We start from the raw sequence: 24948 nt of genomic DNA on the forward strand, positions 1-24948 counted from the left end.
GGCTTTAATGAACATTGTTATTTCTTCTCAAGAGGAATTGAATGAGGAAGAAGAAGGTTGTTATTTTTTAGTCGATTTGAGGCACCCGAGTGATCTTCATAATAAGCATAAAGACCTTCCTTTTGCATGTGAGAAAGAAACCCCAAAGAAAGAATGTTTAAGTGATTATCATAAAAGTTTTAATATTAAAGGCGAATCAACAGAAAAGTTATTAACAACATTCTATGATAAAGAGGGATATGTTTTGCATCAGAGAAGCTTGAAACAGTTTTTGAGAGAAGGATTGAGAGTAGCTAAAATTCATAGAGTTTTAAAATTAAAACAAAGTCCTTGGATGAAAAAGTATATTATATTCAATACAGATATGAGAACAAATACAAAAGTAAAATTTGAAGAGGAATTCTATGAATTGATGAATAATGCTGTCTTTGGAAAGACAATGGAGAATGTTAGAAACAGGCAAAACATTAGATTTGCAACATCTTGGAAAGAAGCTTCTAGATTGATAAATAAACCAAGTTTTAAGAGAGAAGAGGTTTTTTCAGAGAACTTTCTTGCTTTTCATCTGGAAAAGGAAAGTATTGTAATTGATAAACCAATTTATATTGGAACAGCAGTTCTTGATTTATCAAATATATTGATGTATGATTAATTGTATAATGGCTTAAAGAAAGAGTATGGTGAAAATGTTTCATTTTTTTATATTGGACACTGATAGTTTTATCCTCTATATAAAAACTGATGATGTTTATAAAGATATGAAGAAAAGTATTGGAGTATATGATGCAAGTAATTTTAGTAAGAAGAGTGAGTTATTTTCAAAAAAGAATGAAAAGGTTAGTGGTAAGTTTAAGGATGAGTTGGGTGGAAAAGTAATGAGTGAGTTTATTGGATTGAGAGCAAAGGCATATGCTTATAAATATGGTAATCAGATTGATAAGAGGTCAAAGGGAATAAAGAAATATGTAATCAAGAAATCAATAACTTTTAGAAATTATTGTAATTGTTTGATGAATAAGAAAGAAGAATATTGGAAAATGAATACAATAAGAAGTTACAAACATAAGATATATAGTGAAGAAGGAAACAAAAAGGCATTGTGAGCCTTTGATGAAAAGAGATTTATTTTATATAACGGAATAGATTGCGTTCCATATGGATATTGTTTGATAGAGTGTATAGAATAGATTGTGTTTTAATGATGGGAGGATGGGTTCGGGTTTTTAAGGGCTACCACCGTCTTTTTCACAATATATAAATAGTCGAACCAAGTATTAATCCAACTAAAGGGTGGAGAAAAACTCAGTCTTAGTATATAAATGGAAAACATAATGAATGTGAAAAATATCAAATATGTCTTATTGAAAAAATAACTGAAACAAAGGTAAATAAAACAAATAAGTGAATCAATTTAAAAACTAGTAAGTTGGAGGATGTAAAGAAAAAAATTATCCTTGAATGGACTGAAAACTTTGATAGTTATCAATTTAACAATGGAAAAACAATTTACACTGATCTAGAAATGATATGTGGCTCAGGAGGTGGCCAAACAAGAGCATTAAGAGAAGTTTCTCATTTCATAATAGCACAAAAGGGGTATCTTAAAAAAATATAAAGATTCAAATGTTTTATTTTTAAATATTTTAGATGGTGATTATTGGCAAAGAAAATTAAACTATTGAAGCAATTTGAGAATGAACAAATCTTTATAGGTTCAATGAGTGAACTAAACAATATGCATTGGTTATTTGAAAAAGAGTGCCCCTTGGCTTACAAAGCCTTACATGTTTCAGATATTTCTTTACAATCACCTTTAACAAATCACATGACAATAAGAATTACACAATCACAACTCGAAGGAGAAATGTCAAGCTGTAGATTATGATATCACAGCATGCATGCCTACACCTCCAGGCTATAGAGCCATAGAACCTCATATTTACATCACGGAAGCGAAAAGTGACAACACACAGACATGCACGCAAAAAAGCAATAACAATATGATCCCCCTTACTCATGATCAGGGATTATAATTAACATATAATCCATAAAGACTATTCAACATCTCTGACAACAAAGGAAATCTGTTCACTTGATTCATTGACCCTCCAAATATAGGTGTAGACTCCTCATTTACAAATGTCCATGTACCGGAAGGTGAGATATTTACAAAAATGTAAATTCCATAATGGCAGAACCGAATTAGCATATAAATGCATTTACAACTATTTTCACTACTTTTACCCAAACAGAAAAGAGTTATGTGTCCTTTAAACACCACAACCTTCATTAGTCACAGTTATGTATTATATCAGGCCCAGGTAATTAGTTTCAATGATTAATTTGATTTAACATGATTTTCGAACGATTCCTTGTGCTTTGTATTATATGCAAATTAATCTACTTAAAAAATTTAAAAATTATAAAAAAAAAAATTCACGAACCTGGCTTGTATCTGCCAACTGACATGTGTGGTAATTGCAAGGAAAGAAAATGGAAATTCTTGCATTTTTGGGGGAATTATTGTCTTCAAGTCAAATTTAATCAATATGCAAATGAGACAATTAGCATGAGCAAAATATATTTTAATGCATAAATGTATAAGCTTTAAGGTGACACAAATTTTGTGATTTTATGTTTATATTTGACAGAGATATTGGCATTTTGCCGATCTTTGTGAAATTCGTCTATTTTTGATTGGTTGCCATGGAAACAGCTTAATAAAGCACCGTGCAAATGAGTTATTTTTCTGGGAACATATTTTTTCTGATACTTGGGATACATATGAACACTGTGGTATCAGTGAAAAATTGTTGCAAGGGGGGGGGGGGTGCAAGGTAGGCCCCACCAGCCCCCGGCCGATAAGATGCAAGCTTTTTGCAATGACTCCAAATTGAGCTCAGGTACATCCAATTTCCTTTGATCATCCTTGAGATGTCTCCAAAACTTCATTGCAGTCCATCTGTGGCCAAATCAATTGATTTTACATAATTTAGAAAGAAACACACCAGCAGGGTGAGTATACCGATTCTGGCTCACTTTTCCCCATGCAAGTGAATGGGGGATTTTCAACGATTCATTTTTTTTTCCCCTAAAAAGTAAACACCCTTTTTATCCCAAGGTATATTTATTTGTCTCCCCTTTTAACCTTGGGGCACTCTATTCAAGTAACGAATGCAACAAGATAAATATTTTTTCAAGTAGCAAAGTAGGAATGTGATTTGTTAAAGGTGATTCTGAAGAAATATCTAAAACATGTAAGCCTCAGGGCACTCTTTTTCAAATAACCAATGCATATTGTTTAGCTCAAACATTGAACCTTCAAAGATTTGTTCATTCTCAAATTCCTTCAATAGTTTCATTTTCTTTGCACCATAATCCCCATCTAAAATATTTAAAAATAAAACATTTGAATCTTTATATTTTTCAAGATACCCCTTTTGTGTCATGATGAAATGATATACTTCTCTCATATATCTCATCTGACCACCCCCTGAGATGCATATGATTATGAGATTGTAGTAAATGATTTTTCCATTGTTCATTTCATAACCATCAAAGTTTTCAGTCCATTCAAGGATATTTATTATTTTCTTTACATCCTCCAACTTATTGGTTTTTAAATTGATTCACTTTGTTTTATTTACCTTTGTTTTAGTTATTTTTTCAATAACAATTATTTGATATTTTTCACGTTCATTATGTTTTCCATTTATATACCAAGATTGAGATTTTCTCCACTCTTTAGTTTGATTAATACTTGGTTCGACCATTTATATATTATGAAAAATGCGGCGGTAGCCCTTAAAAACCCTAACCCATCTTCCCATCGTTAAAACTTGTGTCCATATGGAACACAATCTATTCTATTCACTCTATCATACAATATCAATATGGAACACAATCTATTCTATATACTTTATGATTTAATATTCACTCTATCATACAATATCCATATGGAACACAATCTATTCCATTATCTAAAATAAATCTCTTATCATCAAAGGATCCTCATGCCTGTTTATTTATTTCTTCATGATATATCTAATGTTTATAACTTCTTATTGTATTCATTTTCCTATATTCGTCTTTCTTATTCATCAAACAATTATAATATTTTCTAAAAGTTATTGGTTTCTTTATTACATATTTCTTTATTTCCTTTAACCTTTTATCAATCTGATCACCATACTTATAAGCATATGCCTTTGCTCTCAATCCAATAAACTCATTCATTACTTTTCCACCCAACTCATCCTTAAACTTACCAATAACCTTTTCATTCTTTTTTGAAAATAACTCGCTCTTCTTCCTAAAATTACTTGTGTCATATACTCCAATATTTTTCTTCATATCTTGATAAACATCATCAGTTTTTATATCTAGAATAAAACTATCAGTGTCCATATACAACAATGAAACATTTTCAGCATTCTCTTTCTTTAAGTCATAATACAAATAATCATACATCAATATCTTTGATAAATCAAGAACTGCTATTCCAATATAAATTGGTTTATCCATGGAAATACTTTCCTTTTTCACATGAATAGCAGATAAGTTCTCTGAAAAACCTCTTCTCCATCAAAACATGGTTTATTTATCAATCTAGAAGCTTCTTTCCAAGATGTTGCGAATCTAATGTTTTGTCTGTTTCTAACATTTTCCATAGTCTTTCAAATAGAGCATTATTCATTAATTTATAGAAGTCCTCTTCAAATTTTACTTTTGTATTTGCTCTCATATCTGTATTTAATTTAATATACTTTTCCAACCAAGGACTTTGTTTAAATTTTAAAACTCTATTAATTTTAGCAACTCTCATCCCAGCAGATAAATATTGTCTCAAGTCCCTTTGATGCAAAACATATCCTTCTTTATCATAGAATGTTGTTAATAACTTTTCTGTTGATTTACCTTTAATATAAAAACTTTTATGACGATCACTTAACCATTCTTTCTTTGGGGTTTCTTTCTCACATGCAAAAGGAAGGTCTTTATGCTTATTATGAAGATCACTGGGGTACCTCAAATCAACTTCAAAATAATAACCTTCTTCTTCCTCATTCAATTCCTCTTGAGAAGAAATAACAATATTCATCAAAGCCTTTTCATAATCCTTTTCTTCCACCCACTCTAATTTACCATAAGGCAGCGATTGAGACATTGCCCATCCATACAAATTATTAGCATCAAAATAATCAAATAATTACTAACTTTTTCACTCTCATGATTTGGAAGATATTTATTATTTGCTTTAGCATATCTTTTTGAACATACTTGTGATATTCCACCTCTCTTAGACTTCTCAATCATCAAAAGCATATCTACATCACTGATTAAATCTATATCTTTTTTTGTCATTTTCAACATTTCACTCCAAGCTAAACCAGCAGCTGTGAAATAGTGGGCAGGATCTAATCCATACCAATTTTTTTTATTATGACAGAGTGATCTAAAAGCTTCAAACACATCAGCGAACAATAAAACATCTGTTTTTAGATACAAATCATGATATTATCCAAGGTTCTTTATCCAGATATTTTCCAAATTTCTTGTGCGTGTTTATATTCCTTATCATTTATCTCTTCTTCATAAAGGTTATTTTAAAAACTTTATTTTGAAGGAAGTTGTGTTTCTTTAAATCTCATAAACGAATCCATATAATCATAAGGATAAATTCCCTCACTTGTAAGAATTTTCTCTTTACTTTGAATTTCATTCCTTGTTTGAATTTCCTCTCAAGTTCGAATTCCCTCTTTAATCAGAATTTCAACTGTAATCAGAATTTCCTCTTTAGTTAGAATTTCATCCATTGTTCGAATTTTCTTTATAATTAGAATTTCATCTACAGTAAGAATTTCTTCATTAATTTGAATTTCCTCTTTACTTTGAATTCTCTCTTTAATGTGAATTTCCTCTTTAGTTGGAATTTCCTCTTTTGGAAAGAATGAATTAAGATTTGGAAAAGAGCCCGTGGAGCTTAGATTTGATGCGAGGTTGGCTAGTGGTGTTCCCATAAACTTGTAAGAATCTAGAAACCTAATATGAGTTAAAGGTTTTGTGAATATCATTTTTGTCAATGAAATATACTTTTTTTGTTATGGCAGAAATATTCCCTGGTGTTTTTGAAAGTTAATTTATAAATAGACGTGTATCATAGTTGGTGCTGTTGCGAAGAAAGACTGGAATAAAAGAAGGTAAATTGTAATTAAGATTACAACAGGAATGAGCGGGACCTCTATATTTACCAGTAAGATGACAATGATCCCTAACTTTAGACTCCTCAATTTCCTCCTCACAAATACGACAGATATTGTTCTTTCTAAATTCTAATTTTTCTTCTTTGGTTAATTTCATCGGTTCATTTGTTTCTTTCATTAATTTAGTTAGTCTTATACAATCCTTTTCTAATCGTTTTACAAACTCTTGTGAAGCTTTTTTCTACTATATTGTTCAAGTTTATTATACTTTTCTCCAACAGATGATTTGATATAATAACAGAAACCACAAGGAATATGTTTTTGATATTTATTTGCATATGGTTATTTTGGATTAGGAGAAGCATATTTATCTTTTTTAGGATACATCAAAATCAGCGTATATCACAAATGGGTGCACGATAGATTTATTATAATCTTCAAAAGAAAATTTTTCACCAGGTTTTGGCATTGTATTTACAGCTGATTTATGATTACTGCAATATTTTGAATGTTGTTCTAATAGTTCTTTTGTATGAAATGAATTAAGACACCGCTTACAAGGATATATTTTGTTTGCTGTTCTGAATACCTGAGAAGAAATTAATCTTGAAAAATTATTGATGTATGTGGAATGTGAATTCTTTCCAACACTAAAATATAAAAGATCAATGTGTGTTTCCTCATTTTTATCATTGTTTGAAATTTTAAATATTTGAACTTTGTTTGTATCCGTTAATCCTATACATTAATAGAAAGATTATTCTTTTTCTCAAATTTAGGAATATCTGTGAGTGGCATTTGGAATTAAAAATCTTAAATGTCCAAGGTATTCTCATATTTCATATATTGTTTTACTCTTTCTGAATTACATTTTGGTGGATGTAAGTGAGCAAGAGCAGACCAGAGAAAACATTTATTATCATTGTTCTTAATATTAACACCTGCCTTCTTTAGCTTTATTTCTTTTGGTAATTCAACATAAGAAGCTTAAAGAGGGTTTGATTTTAGAATGTGCATCTCTAAAAAGATGATTTTTTATATATTAAATCCACTTCCTACCACTGTATTATCAACATCCTCCTCTTGTATTGATAGTTCTTCATAAACCCCACGATTCAAAAAATCTTGAAATGATGTTATAAAATTAAGATCTGTTCTCATATAATGAGTTTGTTCTTCATCTTATCTTTTCATATTCATTTTCACTCCCATATAAAACTTTAATGTTTTCATTTCTTTTAATGACTTTTTTTTAATAAATTTCAACATCAGGTTTCACTATTTCAATTGATTCATCGATTGATGATGGACCGGGATCTCCAAATTGAAAAATCCTTATTTTTATATGCGCTTTAAATGCCCCATCAATATTTTCAATATAATAGTCTCCCTTTACTTTAAACTCATTTTTCTTGTGTTTTTGTGATTGAAGGTGATTCTTATAACTACTCTTCAAAACATCCTTTGAGCAGATATCAGAATGTTTTCTTTCCAACTCAAGAGGAGATATTTGTTTGAAAAGATTGAATATGTGTTTGTTGATTTGAAGGTGTTTTTTATAATATTTATATTCGTGATAACAAACATCGCAGTACGTTGTATTCACCATATTTATACAATAAAACTTTGCTGAAACTAAAACGTTCTTGATGAAAATTTTGTTAAATTTGTAGGTGAATCTGTGCTTAAAACCATTTTATCCTCCAACTTTTTCACTTAATAAATACAATGTTTCAAGACACAAAAGACAAGTTTCAATCAATCTCTTTATTTCTTAAAGATACTGATAAGTATGTCAAGGATGTAAAATTGAACAAAGATAAATATAACAACTATTGGATAAAAACAATTATGGCGAATAATATGAGTTCTTCAATTTCCTTCAGTGGAAGGGCTTTTAGTATACCTGGAAGAACATCAATTAAGGTATCTCTAAGAAAAGTTTCTCCTCTCCTTCTGGCAATATATTCAAAACTAGAAAAAGTAATGAAACAAGAAAAAGTATCAAAAAATAAAAACCTTATGGATGAAGCTTTAGAAAGAAAAGATAAGACCATCTGTAATATGCAAGGAGAAATTTGTATTTTTTTCAACAACCCTAAAGATATAAATCCTGATGAAATAAAGGATGTTAATATATCAGGTGAAATGACATTTCATTCAATTGTAGTTGAGGATCATTTTAAAATTACCTTTAATCTAAAAAATGTAGCAGTTGAATCTGTTAATGAAAAAAAGCATATAGATATTGATGGTAATGTTTTCTCTACTAATTAAACATGAGTCAAGATTCAACTGAAGATTTTGAAGATTCTGAGAGTGATTATGATACCGAGAGTTTGCATTCAAATGATAGTTATGATACCAAGAGTTTGTGTTCAAACGATAGTTATGAAAGTATAGGTGATTCTGAAAGTATCGAAGATGATGTCGAAGATGAATTTCAGTTTTAGTGAAGTTTTACTTAATAAATATGAATAGTTTATTCGATTTTGAGTCTCTTGAAATCCCTGATTCTCCATATGACAAATTTGAGAATTGTCCTGTGTGTGAAAGATGGGGATTAAACACAGAGTCAAAAGCCTATAAACTATGTATACTCTGATTATCTTCTAATTAATGATAATAAAAAAAATGAAAAGGAAAATAATTCTTTTAGATTTACACGAAAAATGAATTACTTTACAAGATTGATTAGAGAAATGAACGTAAAGTATGAGGGTGATAACACACCTTTCCTTACAATGGAAGAAACTGAACATATTAGAGAAATGTTCAAAGGATTGTTGTTATATATTATTCATGGATGTGATTTTCAGGGAAATATCAACAGAAGATATTGCATAAATAAAATAATGGATTATCTTGAAATTAAACCTGAACTTAGGATAACATATAGTGTTTCTAAAAAATCCAATAATAAATTAAATAACCTGTTTTCCAAATATATAAATGAATGATTTTTTACCCATTTGGGAAAATAAGATAAAATTTAACAACCATAAAAATCTCCCAAATTCATTAAGATGCCTCATCATTGGTTCAAGTGAATGTGGAAAAACCTGCTTACTTTTAAAGATGCTCCTTACTCCCAACTTTTTAGATTATGATAATTTAATAATTTTCACAAAGTCGAGTTTTCAACCAGAGTATCAACTACTCTCACAAGGTTTTAATGCTGATCTTCAAAAAGAAGATATAATCGGTTTATTTAATCTTCAAAAAACCCTGAATGATAAGAACATTGAAGATATAATACAACTATTTTGTGAAACACAGAGATGTAAAAATAAATCAAAACTGATAACTTGTATTCTTAGTGATAATACGGATGATATACCGTCTCCCCGAGATTTGGATAAATCTAAAAATAACCTCATTATCTTTAATGATTGTGTTAATGAGAGAAACCAAATGGTAATGGAAAGCTACTACACAAGAGGGAGACATTCTTCTTGTAATTGTATTTATCTTAGTCAATCGTCCTTTCAACTTCCTCGTCGTTCCATCAGAAACAATGCTAATACTTTATTTTAGTCAAATCAAATTCAATAGATATAAACAATTTTTGGAGAGACAATTGGTCTACATTATGTAGCAAAAAGAATTTGGGGATTACATGAAACACACGACTGAAAAATATAAATATATTGTTGTGAAACAAGATGAGATATTAAATGATATTATCCAATAAATAAATGGATGCGAAAGAAAGAGCAAGAAGATTTAGGAAACATCAAGAGTTGATTTCAAAAGTTATAAAACAACAGGAAGACATAATGAAGAAATGCAGACAAAAACTAACGGGTGAAGAAGCATTTGAAAGAAAACAAGAGAAATTTTTTAAACTACTTTTAAAAACTTCCCAAGAAAAAATTATAGAATTTTCCACAGTTCCCACAATAAAATATACTCCTAGAAAGCTCCAAATATTAAAAGATTTCAGTCAAATGACGGAGGAAGAATTTGAGCATATAGGAGAATTAGAATATGATGATGAAGGATTATTTCAACAAATGGAAGAGATGAATCGACCCCCTGATTATATTGTGAATGCTCTTAAAAAACAATGAATATTCAGCGGATTCAAAAACAAAAGCAGGACTCATTCCAAGAGAACAACCAGCAATATTTCATCTTGTTCAAGAAAAGGTATTGATATTTAATGATGAATTAAGGTTCTTGAGTTCTGCTCAAACTCCTGTCAAACTTACTCCGAGATGAATGTTTCTTCTCACAAAAGATGGAAGACAATGTTCAACTGTGAGGGATGAATCAAAGTATATTGACAAACCATTAGATATGAAAAATAATGATGATAAAGTATATATTGATCTGCTGAACTCTGTTGATTATAGGGTTATTCTTTCTGGTAAAAGTATGAAGAATGAGAAGGAGAAACACATTATTCAGGCTTTAAGTATCCTTAGTTCAGGTGTTAGTTTTCTTCTGAATGACCCATCACAATTAGTTTATAGACTGTTATTGTTGTTTGGCAGTAAGAAGGCTGGAAATCACAATTGTTTTAATGAAGCATCAGCCATTTTAGACCAGTTGATGAACATGAAAATAATTAATACATATCAACATAAAGACATTTTATCTCATATTTAATAAGATGAGAAGCACAATCCTTCTTTTCAATTTCACAACAAGTGACCACACATCTTCATTCCCATACCCACTACAACTTGACACAACAAAAGAATATGAGGCATCTTTATTTTCCATGGAAACTTATAATACCTTATTTAATATAACCGAGAAAAATGACAAGTTTAGTTCTAATGCGGGAAGTGGATACAAAACGATAAAAGTCTCACCCGGAGCATATGATATTTCTCAAATATCTTCCGAAATTGCTCATCTTATGAAAGAACAGGGTGATGAACCAAAAATATTGTAATAAACATTCAAAAACATGCTTCAAAATCAACGATTAAAGTTAAAAATAACTACAAGGTTGATTTCACAATTCATAAAAATTAATTTTGAGAGTTTTTGGGTTTCTCCAGAAAAAAGATTGAAAATAATGGGTCATTTTACAATGATAATGTCATTCAAATATCCTCCGGAATAAATTCGGTGTTAATTCACTGTGATTTGATTGATGGTGCTTATAATGATGGAATAAAAACAAATACAATATTTTCATTCAGTGCATACTCAACCCAATTGGTTATAAATTCAATATGGAACCCAAAAATTTGCTTTAACTCCCTGTGTCAGGAAAAACCATACACAGAGTAAATTTTTAGGATAACTGACCAAGATAATCGTATGATTTATTTTACTGGAGAAGTTATATCCATTAGAATTTACCTCCATGAATTTTTCCAATAAACAAATACGATGGTTATTGTGAGGAAACACGAGTTGGGAAAATATAAAATAATTACAGGGATGGGATGTTCCTTTCCCCCAAACTACAAGGACGAAGGTATGTTTCTTGGTAGAGGATACTATAAACCGACGAAACAAAGCGGTGTCAGACATCAATTTAGAGGAGATGGGATAATTGATACTCTAATGGGTATCGGTTCAATTATTCTTAAACATAAAGAGCTAATTCGTTCAAATGCTTCTGCTGTAGGAAATGTAGCAGGTGCAATAAAGAGTATAAAAGATGTCGAAAAGGAATCTCATAAAATACAAGCAATAAAATAAATTAAGAAAGGCAAAACTCAATTGTCTCCCCACGAATGACTGAAAATAATTCGAATACTTGGATCAGGGTTTAAAAAGTTTTAACATCTTTTTTCCTAAATAAATACAAGTATGGAAGCAACTGATAGTATCTCTAATTTGGATGATATTATTATTGTCTCAAACTCCACTAAAAAAGAAGATTACTTCAAGGTAAATGTAATAACTGAAACAGACTGGAATGCAAATGGTTCAAAAAGTTTTGAAATAAATAAAATCAACAAACCTATTGGAATCTATCCGAAAGTTTCTTGTTGTGTAAATTTACATTCACTTAGGCTGGGAATAACACAAACGCTACACTCGTAAATGATTTCTTCTGGAAAATGTTTGACAGTGTTCGTTTGTACATTGGAACACGAAGTTGAAGCGGTTGATTGTCTCAGCTGTATCTGAAATGATGAAATTTACACTATATTCATTCGGTGATAGAATGGGAAAGAGGGCTGTCAAAGGTTTTATTCCTGATATGTCAAAGGGAACAAACACAGACCCTGGATATAATCAAAGGAAAGGAATTAAATGTATAATGATGATACAAAAGGGCAAAGAAGAATTTTGTCCCTCACCACAGGGCAAAGAAGAATTTTGTCTCTCAAAGGACACTGGATACCATTGACCAGAGTCGCAGGGCCAGGCTGAATGGCAGAGCTTTGCTGTTCAGGGAGCTGAGGCGTAAAACTGTACGTGCACTGAGGGTGGACAAGGAGGGCTATGTGCGAGGAATCTGTGAGGGGGTAGAGCATCACCTGTGGACAGGTGATTCTCGTCCCGCTTACAGGGGAATTCGCGCATTGCGTTCATCCAAGCCCATCCCTCGGAGCACTGCAGTTCGAGCGGAGAGTGGTAGGCTCTTGACAGAGGAGTCTGAAGTGAAGGCCCGCTGGGCCGGTTACTTTGAGAGGTTGTACCAGGCTGATCCCCCAGCTGTCGAGTTGGACGTCAAGGGTGTTACAATCCCTGTTGCTGACCCTCAAATCAACTGTGGTCCACCTTCGCTTGTGGGAACACAGACTGCGGTGAACCAGTTGAAACGGGGCAAAGCTCCAGGGATCTGTGGCATCCATGCTGAACTTCTCAAAGCTGGTGGAACTGCTGCACTCGTGTCGTTGCATGCAGTTTTGTGCTCTGCCTGGAACACAGGCATCATCCCAACTGACTGGAAGAGGGGCCTTGTTGTCCCTCTCTGGAAAAGGAAGGGTGATCGCCAAGACTGCAACAACTACCGAGGGGTGACGCTGCTCTCAGTGCCGGGCAAGGTCTTTGCTCGGATAATTATTGATAGGGTTCGCCACCATCTGCTTGAGCACCAGCGTCCAGAGCAGTCAGGCTTTACACCAAAGAGGTCAACGATTGACCGTATACTTGCCCTTCGTGTCCTCACCGAACGCAGGCGAGAGTTTCGGCAGGGGCTGCTTGCAGCCTATGTTGATCTCTCTGAAGCGTTCGATTCAGTGAATCGGGATGTCCTCTGGAGGATTCTTGGTCTTCGTGGGGTGCCACCAAAACTGATCGATCTGATGTCTGAACTCTACTCTGGTACTGAGAGTGCTGTGAAGTGTGGTGGCACCATCTCTGACTTATTTCCAGTTGTTACTGGAGTTCGTCAGGGGTGTGTACTGGCCCCCACACTTTTCAGCATTTGTATGGACTGGATTTTAGGGAGGATGTGGGACAGATCTAGCTGCGGTGCATCGTTTTGGAATGTCAAGATCTCAGACCTTGATTTTGCAGATGATGCAGTCATCTTTGTGGAGACTTTAGACATCCTTTTGGGGGCCCTCGAGGTGCTGAATGAGGAGTCGGAGCCGCTGGGATTACCGGTTTCTTGGGTCAAAACTAAGATCCAGGCTTTCGGTGACATCTTGGATGCTGCTGTCCTGTCTGTGTCTGTTTGTGGTGAGGATGTTGAGGTCGTGGAGAGATTCACTTACCTTGGCAGTGATATTCATGTCTCTGCTGGCTGCGAGTCAGAGGTCGATAGACGTCTGGGTCGGGCCTGGGGAGTCATGGATTCACTGGATCATGGGGTGTGGCGCTGCCGGTACCTGTGCGGGAGGACTAAAGTCTGAGTCTTCAGGTCCTTGGTACTTCCAGTCTTGCTATATGGATGCGAGACTTGGACTCTGACCAAGGATCTGAGACGGAGACTTAATTCCTTTGGTACCAGTTCTCTTCGGAGAATCCTTGGCTATCGCTGGTCGGATTTGGTGTCCAATGAGCGGTTGCTGAGAGAAACTCGGATGAGATTTGTTACCTGCATAGTCCATGAGCGTCAGTTGCGGCTGTATGGACATGTGGCTCGTTTTCCTGACGCTGATCCTGCTCACCAGATTCTCTCAGCAAGGGAGTCTCATGAGTGGAGGAGGCCAGTGGGCCAACCACATGCTTCGTGGTTGCAGCAGGTTGACCATCATCTCAATGAGATGGGGATGGGCCTGGCATCTGCCTGGGGGATGGCCAGACGGAGGCCCCTGGAGTACCGGTGGAAAGTGGACGCAGCGATGCGCTGTTCTGGCACATGCTCCCATACCTGACCTGACCTGATACAAAAGCAGGTAATAGTTTTACTGTGGCAGTTCCTCTTGAAGGTATATTTGGATTTTGTGATCATGATAAAGTTCTGTGTGGTCTTAAAACTAGATTTAACTACAAAGGAATGATAATGAAAATAGATTACTTTTTCGTGTTGTTAGTGCTTTTGGTGATCAGAATAAATTTGTAATTGATGAAATGAGTTGGTATATTCGTGAATATACTCCTAATCTAAAAACAGAAGAGATGTTGAATGGAAGACTTAACTCAAAGAAACCACTCGGTGTATCATACCTCAGACGCAGATGTCAACACATTATACTCAACCAAACCACTTACACGTGGAATTTGGGTGTTCTGGAAGGAAAGCCACGATATCTGTGGATCATTTTTAAAAAGCCAGATGGTGATACTGCGACTCATAAGAATAATGCATTGAGTGATAATGCTCAGGTGAAACAACTTCGTGTTTCTCCAGATGAAACATTTTACCCGCTAGGTAGATTGGAAATTAATTGGGAAAAAAATTATTTTGCTGAAGCATACAAGTCTTACCAAAAGGTGTGCGAAAGTATTGGAAATAAATAACCTATTTTGGATATGACAGCATTTAAAAGTTTGTATACAATCTATGCGTTTGACCTGAGTGCTCAAAAGGAAACTATAAAGTTTAATCGAGTGGATACTTCCCTACACATTGAAAGAGGAGAGTGAAGAAGTTGATACATATTGTTTGCTTTTGGAAGAAACAGAATTGCAGATTAACACACATAATGGTGTTATGATTAGTCTCACATAATGGTGTTATGATTAGTCTCACATAATTTTTTATTAAATAAATTAGTGGCAAAGTACCAACTGGGGTATATGCTAATCAAATCAATCTTCATAAACTATCATCTTGTGTTCAAAATCAAAAGCCTTGTACGATTAACGTTAATACAATTCAGAGAAAAGGAGCAGTAAGAATTGATCTTTTTCTCACAAGAGAACAGGTTAAAATCTTGAATGATACTGGCTCACTTAAAATTAAAATGACAAAACCATTGTTGAAAAGATTTTCAATAAGAGAGACGAGTGGAGGATTTCTCCCATTTCTAATTCCTTTATTTGCTGGTTTAAGTGCGGTTGGAGCATTGACAGGTGGTATTTCAACAGCGGTGAAAACTGCCAATGAAAGGAAGGCTCAACTCCAGGCTCAAAAATAATTGGAAAGACATAACAAATAGTTGGAGAAACAAATTAGTGGAAGTGGTGTAATTGTAGATTTTGATGAAAAACTTGAAGGTCTGCCTGATAAAGCAAGATTGTTAGTTGGAGATATGCTTTCTTCTATCACACAAGCAGTTGAAAAATTAACTAAAAGTGGAAATGGATTTTATCTTTCGAATAAATAAATGAGCATTGATGAGTGGTTTAAAGAATTTGGAAAGAATACAACATCAAATTTACAACTTATCAAATATTGTAAGAAATTAAAAATTCATAATGTGGTTATTTGTATGAGAGATGAATAAACAAACGTGCCTAAACATACAAAGAATATTATTATGAACTTAGAAGATAATAATGGGAACGGTTCTCATTGGGTTTGTATTTTTAATAATCAAGACAAATATTAATTTGATAGTGTTGGTCTTCTACTACCTGTTGAAGTCATAAAAATCTTACAGAATGGTGTTTATCAAACATTTCAAGGCCAAGAATTAAATTCCAAGTGTTGTGGTCATTTATGTCTCTATATGTTATTTCAACTCAACAACAAAAATGTTTTTTTATGATATTATTTTTAATTTAATATAAATGACTTATGTTGGTAAAGATGGTTCTATCTTTGGTGTATCCCAAGAACTGGATATTGATTTATCAAATTATTACACAAAGGCACAGGCTGAATGACATAAATCTAATATAACCAAAAATATTAATATGAAAAATGCTTATCAATTAAAAAATTATCCAACCCCGACTGACGTGAATGACTTGGTGAGATTAAATGATTTATCACAATATATATCCTTAAATAAAACGGCCGTGTATTCCAAAGATACAGAAGTGTTGATTTTATCTCCAGGTCATACAGAATTCACAGTTCGAATTAAAATAATTTTTTTTAAGAAGAGCGTATCGTTTGTATGAGAATAGAACAATGGGTGGACGATATGAATGATTTGGGGTATAATTGGTCATTTAAAATTGACCTAAAAGACCTGGAGTTATTAAATCAGTCTCGTAAGGAAGAATATTATCCACTTGGTATAGAGAATCAGTTTTGTGGAGCCACGATTCGTAAACAACAAATAAAATAATTTAATAAGGGTAAATATAATAATGGTTTTGCCCTCGTTTATACCATGAAAACATAAAAAACAGGATTATATATCATTAGTAAGGAAATACAACATGATTTAACTATGGGAAGATGGGGAGGTGTTTCGTGTCATAATATTATTCCAACATATATTTATAATACATAAATGACAGCAAGAAGGCTTCAAGAAAATTATCATTTCTGTGTCCAAGCATACCTTCAAGAAAAGGGTATTCGGTATTTTAATAAATATGTTCTACAACATAAGAATGAGGTATTTTCAATTATAGAATAGCTTTATACTGATGTTGATAAACCAAAAACTTTGGATTTTACGAAAATGTTAAATAATGAAAGAAATTTAAAGTTAAGAAAATGCAAAGCTCTTTTAGAAAATCAGAAGAAATTTGATTGGTTTCAGGTTGTAAAAAAAATTATTTTGGATGCAGGAATATCAAGTAATCCAGATGAAGATATGTATGATATTCTATGGGGTGAAAGTGGTTCAAGGATAGTAAGGGATTTGGAAGGAGTTGAAGAAACTGAGAAGAGAGAGAAAAGGAGGAGAGGGAGAAGAGAGAGAAGGAGGAGAGGGAGAAGAGAGAGAAGAAGGAGAGGGAGAAGAGAGAGAAGGAGGAGAGGGAAAGGGAGGAAAGAGAGAGAATAAATAAATATAAAAATATGGAAACCAGTGAGATAATAAAAAGATCGAAGGTATTACAGAAAATAAATAAATCTCAACACACCGAGGAGGAAAACAAAGAATTGGCAAGCCTATTAGAAATATATGCGTCAAGACTATTAACATCGGTTTCAGGGAGAAGATTTAAACGAGAAAGTGGAGATGAAGAAGAGAAAGAAGGAAAAGATTATATTATTGATGATGTTGGTGTCATTGACTTTGATTAAAGTTTTACATTTTTTTTCTAAATAAATGGAGGAGAGAGTGAAGACATTTCTAAGGATTAATTATTTATGTTTTAAAAATTAAGATTCAAATGTGCATGTTGGAAACTAAAACGGTTTTTGCACTCTGTAGGATTTTTTCACATAAATAAATGAGTTATTGTCTGAAATGTAAAAAGAAAACGAAGAGTAAAAATATGTCGTATGTTAAAAGTAAAAATAATAGGGTTATACAAAAAGGTACATGTTTGGTGTGCTGCTCAAAAAAGTGTGAATTCACCAAACACAAACGAGGGGGAGATATACAAAAGTTTTTATCAGGAAGTAAGTTTACAAAAATTGGAATACCAGGGGAATTACATCTACCAGGGTATTCTTTCTGTGGTCCAGGAACAAACTTGAATAAAAGATGAGATGAGGCTGAGCAAACCTATCAATAGGGTTGATGAAGTGTGCATGCGGCACGATATTGATTATGGAAATAGCACAACGTTGGAAGAAAAACATGAAGCCGATAGAGAAATGTTGTATGATTTGTCTCTGATACAAAATCCAACCTTGAGAGAAAAAGTTGATAGGTTCATCGTGAAGAAGATGATCAGTGCTAAATTTAAACTTGGGCTTGGAACATCAAAAAAATTTATAGGCTCTAATGATGTCATTAAGATTGAAGAGCAATTAACTGATGAATTACATAAACCAATAATCACAAAGTTTCATAGAAGGAAGGTTTAGTCCAAGGAATTTGATTATATCTGGTCCGCTGATTTAATTGAATTCAATTATGATAAGGGGTACAAGTATGCTATAACCGTTATTGATTTGAGGAGTAGATATGCATGGGTTGTCCCTTTGAAAAACAAAACAGGTGATACTCTTATAGGCCCGGTCACACCTTGACGTTTTAGCCAACGTATGCCGATTTTTGAATTTTTTTTCTAAAACGCTGGCACACGTTGAATACGTTATGGGTAAGTTTTGATAACATTGAGAGCACGCTGAAAAACACTGCCATATGTCGTTGTACGTTGGCTTTAAACGTTGTACTTTTCGGTTGTCCTCAAATTTTTTCATGCTTGAAATTTCACGATGTATGCCGGCGTATGACTCACACGTTCCGCTACACTGGCCACAAGTTGTATGCACGGTCTGCGATCGTTGACAGACGTCAACACATGCTACTTGTAAGTTAATCATAAGTTGAGACACGCCGAGGTAATGTTTAGCGTACCCGAAACTTATTTCTAACCTATGATTAACGTGTTGTTGGCACGTTACGCGATCGTTGCCACACATCGACAGACGTTACTTTTAAGTTACTCATAGGCTGAAAGACGTCGGTATAATGGATCGTCCTTGCGTCAGCGTCCACAGCCACGGCCAGGACACTTATTGCAGCATTCTTCAAACTTTTCTTCGGCATGAAGAGGATGTTCACACTTCGATGTCTAGCTTGGCTATGATTCCAATTGTCCATCGGCAGCGTCTATTTAAAATAGTCGAGTTTGAGCGTTTTAACACGTTCAGAAGAAACGCTTCAAATTTCAAAACCCCAGCGTCAAAAAACAAAGGCGAGTGTCAGCAATTTAAATCGTTCATTGTAAACAATGAAAATAGCTGAGTGGTACCATTTAAAAGTCGTTGAGTGTAAAAAAAAATCCAATTGTTGAGCGCAAGCGTCTACTTTCAATAGTGGAGATGCAGCCATTTAAATCGTTGAGTGGCAGCCTGTGAACCTACCCGTGGACACGCGGACGCAAGGAGGATCCATCATAACCCACACCCTCCCCCTCACACTCGCCTACTACTGCCAACATGAACAAACTACTACTAATACTAATACTGATACTGATACTGCTGACATGGACATCGACTCAAAAAGGAACTCGAAAACACTGTTGGGTTCCCCTTTTATGAGCAGCATTTTTATATACCAATTCCCAAAACCGCTGGGAACACATCTTTATATGGCAGTTGTAACCTAGAAACACGTTCATTTTTATTTTTTTTTTGTCGACCGGAAGACGTCATTGGAATACGTCTACATACGTCGATGTGTGTTGGGACTACGTAAAGAATTGGTTCAAAGCACGTCAAACATAAGTTAGAAATAAGTTTCACGTAAAAAAGACATTACCGCGACGTGTTTCGACTTATGAGTAGCTTATAAGTAGCGTTTGTGGACGTGTGTAAGCGTCCACATATCGTGTGTAAAACTTATCCCCATCGCATGCGGAACGTGTGTCATACGCCGAGTACGTCGTAAAATTTTGAACATGTTTAAAATTTCTTGACGTACTCTACTTACTACGACGTATGATAGCGTACTTTAGCGTTGTACTCACGTATACCAAACTTACTCATACCGTATTTGACGTGCCCCAACGTTTTAGACACATTTTTCTTAGGTCGGCATACGCTGGCAAGATCGCCAAGGTGTGACCGCGATGTTGACACTTCCATTTCTACGGCAGTTATGATTCGAATTGGTGTGCATCAGCCTTTTAATAGGCTACGTCACGACATCGTCGGCGATGCGTGCAACGCGCTATGCCGAAGTTAGACTATCGTTGGGCATCGGTTGTGTAGGCTGACAACAGGTTCAGCATTCGTTGGTATAAGTTATCTATAACACAACGAAACGTTCTGTGTCCGTTATTAATATGTTATGCATACGACCAACTCGTTATGAATACGTCCGAATCTTAAAAAAAAAAAACATCAAAAGTTCAACGTCAGCCAGCGTTTTACATACATTTTAATACGTTGCCATCGCTGGCTAAAACGTCAAGGTGTGACCGGGCCTTATGAAAGCTTTCCAACAGATATTCAATAAAAGCAAGATAAAACTGAAAAAATTGTTGGCTGATGAGGGTACACAGTTCTACAACAAAACATTTATGAATTTTCTTTAAAATAACAACAATACATGATACAGCACCTTTAATGAAGGAAAAGTGGATGTTATTCAGCATTTTAATTGCACTTTAAAAGAGAGACTATATAAAAAAATTCACTCAACTCAGTTCTCAACAATGGTTATCTTTAATTCAGGACATTGCAGCTAAGTACAATGATATAATTAAACGAAAATTAAACCATCAGATACATTAAAAAAATTAAAATATGAAAAAGAGATTAATGCCAGAAAGCCTAAGGTCAAAGTTGGTGATATTGTAAGAATATATAGGTGGAAATCTCATTTTTAAAAAGGTTATACCAAGCGATGGACAAATGAAGTTTTTTAAATTGTTGATATCATTGGTACAATTCCTTGGATTTACAAATTATGTGATTTATAGGGGGAAGAGATTTTAGGTTAATTTTATTCACAGGAATTACAAACGACAAAGATAAATTGAATTTTTTTGACTCCGCCCCTTTTTAAAACTCCGTCCCTTTTGACTCCGCCCACACAAGCCCCACCCACACAAACACCACCCACAAAAGCCACATTACACAAACCCCAACCACGCAAACCCCACCCAAGCAAACCCTACCCATAAAAGCCACAGCCACACAAGCCTCACCCACAAAAGCCACATCCACATCCATCATATCCACATAATTAGTGATTAGTTTATTAGTTCCCACACACAAGATGTTTATTTAATTTAAAAAATTGCTCCACCCACACAAGCCACATCCACACAAGGCCCACCAATATAAGCCCCACCCTCACAATCTCCACCCAAACAAGCCCCATCCACACAAGCTCCACCCACCCACACAAGCCCCACCCACACAAGCTCCACCCACACAAGCTCCACCTACCCACACAAGCCCCACCCCCCTGTACGCCCCCACCGCACCCCATGAATCCTTATTCTCATAATATGCTCATTGACTGGTGTTATTATTTTTTTTGTATACCTTGTCGAGGCTCATATGAGAGCCAACACACAATGCACATCAAGGGGGGCATGAGACAGGAGGGGAGGGAGTGGGAAGGACGAAATAGTGGGGAACAGAGACACTTGGAGATCTGTGGAAGGGAGAGGGATGGGACGGGGAGCATGGGGGAATAGATGATGGACATTACAGGGACTTTCAGGAAGGAAAGCAGGGAATTTGAAGGAGGTGGGCTTGGGTGGATTATCGGGGGTAGAAAAGATCGAGGATTTGGATGGGGGATGATAAGAGATGGTGGTGAACAGCTGTTTTGAAGGCCTGGAGGGAAGAATGGGAATGAATAGAGTGAGGGAGTCTATTCCAAAGGCGGGAAAAAAGAGGAATGAAAGAGTGAAGGTGAGCAGTGATTCATGATTTTGGTAATTTTACCAGAAGGGGGTTGTTGGCGGACCTTGAGCACCCTGCGGAAATGTGAAGGGAAAATCGCAGAGAGAGCAAGGGGGCGAGGCTGGAGAGGAGATGGTAGAAGACAGAAAGACCACCGACCAACCTGCGGTGATTGAGTGAGAGGCCCAAAGACTCAGCCTCATTGCGGGAGATGCCAATGATCCGAAATGCCTTGGTTTCTACAGCGTGAAGCCAAGAAAGGTGGGAGGCAGGAGCACCAGCCCAGAGGGGAGAGCAGTACTCCATCAGGCTGTGGACAAAAGTTTTGTAAGTGGTCACAAGCTCAGGTGCGCTGATGAAGGACCTTGCACAATGGAGGATTCCCAGTCGGCGACTGGCTTTGGAGGCGAGGTTTGAAATCTGGCTTTCCCAGGAAAGGTCATGGCAGATAATGATACCCAGAAGCTTGAAAGAAAGGACTTCTTCCAGAGGATTGTTGAGAAAGTGGATGGGGGGGGCGGGGGTTTCTGAACGTCCTTTCGAAGAGACATAGTGAGAGTGTGAGATTTGTCCGGATTTAAAGACATGTTCCACGTGTTGGACCAGTTTGTGATTTTATCCAGATCAGCAGTGAGTGAAGAAGCTGCTGCTTGCTGGTCTGAGGGATGACCGATGGTACCGCAGAGGGTGGAGTCATCAGCAAAGAGATAAATAGGATTTTCCAGAGAGTCGGAGAGATCATTGACGAAAACCAGAAAAAGAACAGAGCCCAGAATGCTACCTTGAAGAACTCCAGACTGGACAGGAAGAGGAGATGAAAGAACTCGATGTGGGGCTACACGTTGACTGTGAGAGGAGAGGAGGTCTGCGAGCCATGAGTGGAGATGGCCTTGGATACCATAGGAAGAGAGTTTGATGAGCAGGGCAGGGTGCCAGACTGTGTCAAAAGCACGTGATATATCCAGGGATACGGCTCGGATTTCATGTCTGGCTTTGAGGGCTTCCATCCATTGTTGGGAGAGCAGAAGCAGCATATCCAGGGAAGAGTGACCTGGTCTGAAACCAAATTGATGATCAGAAATCAAGCCATTGGAGAAGAGGAAGGATTTGATGTCTGAAGTGATGATGGATTCCATAACCTTGCTGATGATTGGGAGAAGGCTGATTGGTCTGTAGTTGCAGGGATCTGTTTTTGCACCTTTTTTGTGCAGGGCAGTGATGTTTTCTGATTTCCAAGCAGATGGCAGATGGCCTTGAGCAAATGAGAGGCTGAATAGAACAGAGAGAGGGTGAGCAAGAGCAGAAGAACAGGCTTTGAGGACACGTGGGCTGATGCCGTGTTACCTCATTTATCATTGGATTCAGCTTATTGGACACAGCTACAGCAACTCCTTGAGTATGGTAACCATCAGAGCGACCAGACCAATAGTGGATCTAACCACCGGCCATGATCTCTCCGCAATCCGCTCTCCGAACCTCAAAGAGTGTTGCAATACCAATGTCCAAATGCTTGAGCTCAGATGATAATAGAGGCAGGTGATCATCCTCTCTTAGGGATAGGACATTCCAGGCATCCACCACAAGAGACCGCCTCAGATTAACCCAAGGAGCCTGCTGTCTAGTGGACAACACCTCAGCACCAATCCGACACACTCTCCTGCAATCTGACCCGGGAATGTTACCCTGTGGTTTCCCTCCTATCATCAAAGATTGGGGGTCCTGAAGGCTTTGCCCCAATCCCGTAATCCGGTGAGCTGCCCTGTGAAGGGAAGCTGCACAGGAGATACTCCTACGGAGTGGGTTTTCAGATTTTTTTTCTGCTTCGAGAATGTTTTGTGGAATGAAAGGTTTTACAGTGGCCGCACCGCAAATCCTTCCACCAACCTCCTGATAAAAAGTAGGTAACCCAACTGCAGGAGGATGTCCGCAGACACAGTTGGGCACGAGATGTGAATGGCCATTGCCTCACAAGGAGCTCCTCTGCCCTTTGACAGGTTTTATTTTTAATCGTGCTTGGTGTCCATATCATACACCCTCCTCACCAGAAAACCTTGTGGGGGAGATGGTTTAGTCGCTGACAACCCGACCATGGAACAGGTTAGAACAGGTTTACATGATACCTGTTGCAAATCACAGATCTGATTCAACAAGGAGGTGAGCGAGATGAACAAGCACCCAATGATCACCTTGACAGAATTTCAGAATTCTTTGTCTGAGATGGGAGAACCTGCCAGAAGAACAACTGCAGCACTTCACAAATCTTGGCTTTTTGGGAGAGTGGCCAAACGCAATTCTCTCCTGAGAAAAGGGCACATGACAGCATGCTTGGAGTTTGCAACAAGCCACGTGAAAGACTCTGAGAGCATGAGGCAAAGATTCTGTGGTCTGATGAGATGAAAATTGAACTTTTGCCTGAATGCAAAGCATTACGTCTGGTGGAAACCGAGCACAGCTCATCACCCATCTAACACCATCCCTACCACGAAGCATGGTGGTGGCAGCATCATGCCATGGCGATGCTTTTCAGTGGCAGGGACTGGGGGACTTGTAAGGATAGAGGGAACAATGAATGGAGCCAAGTACAGGAAAATCCTTGAGGATAACTTGCTTCAGAGGGCAAAACACATCAAAATGCAGTGAAGATTCACATTCTAACAGGACAATGACTCCAAGAATACAGCCAATGCAACACTGGAATGGCTTCAGAACAAGAACGTGAAAGTCCTTTGAGTGGCCCAGCCGAAGCCCAGACTTGAATCCCATTGAGAATATGTGGAAAAATTTGAAGATTGATGTTCACCAACACTTCCCATCCAACTTGACAGAGCTTGAGTAACTCTGAAAGGAAGAATGGGAGAAAATCCCCAAATCCAGATGTACAAAGCTCATCCAGACAAACCAAAGACTTAAAGCTGTAATTGCTGCCAAACGTGCTTCTATAAAGTACTGTTGTCTCAATGGCTGGATACTTACGTAAATTAGATATTTCTGCATTTCATGTTCAATAACTTTGTAAAACATTCTAAAAACATGTTTTAACTTTGGCAT

Source organism: Eptatretus burgeri, chromosome 11 (genome assembly GCF_056783735.1).
Source record: "Eptatretus burgeri isolate ZD-2024b chromosome 11, Ebu_testis_v1, whole genome shotgun sequence".
Taxonomy (NCBI): Eukaryota; Metazoa; Chordata; class Myxini; order Myxiniformes; family Myxinidae; genus Eptatretus; species Eptatretus burgeri.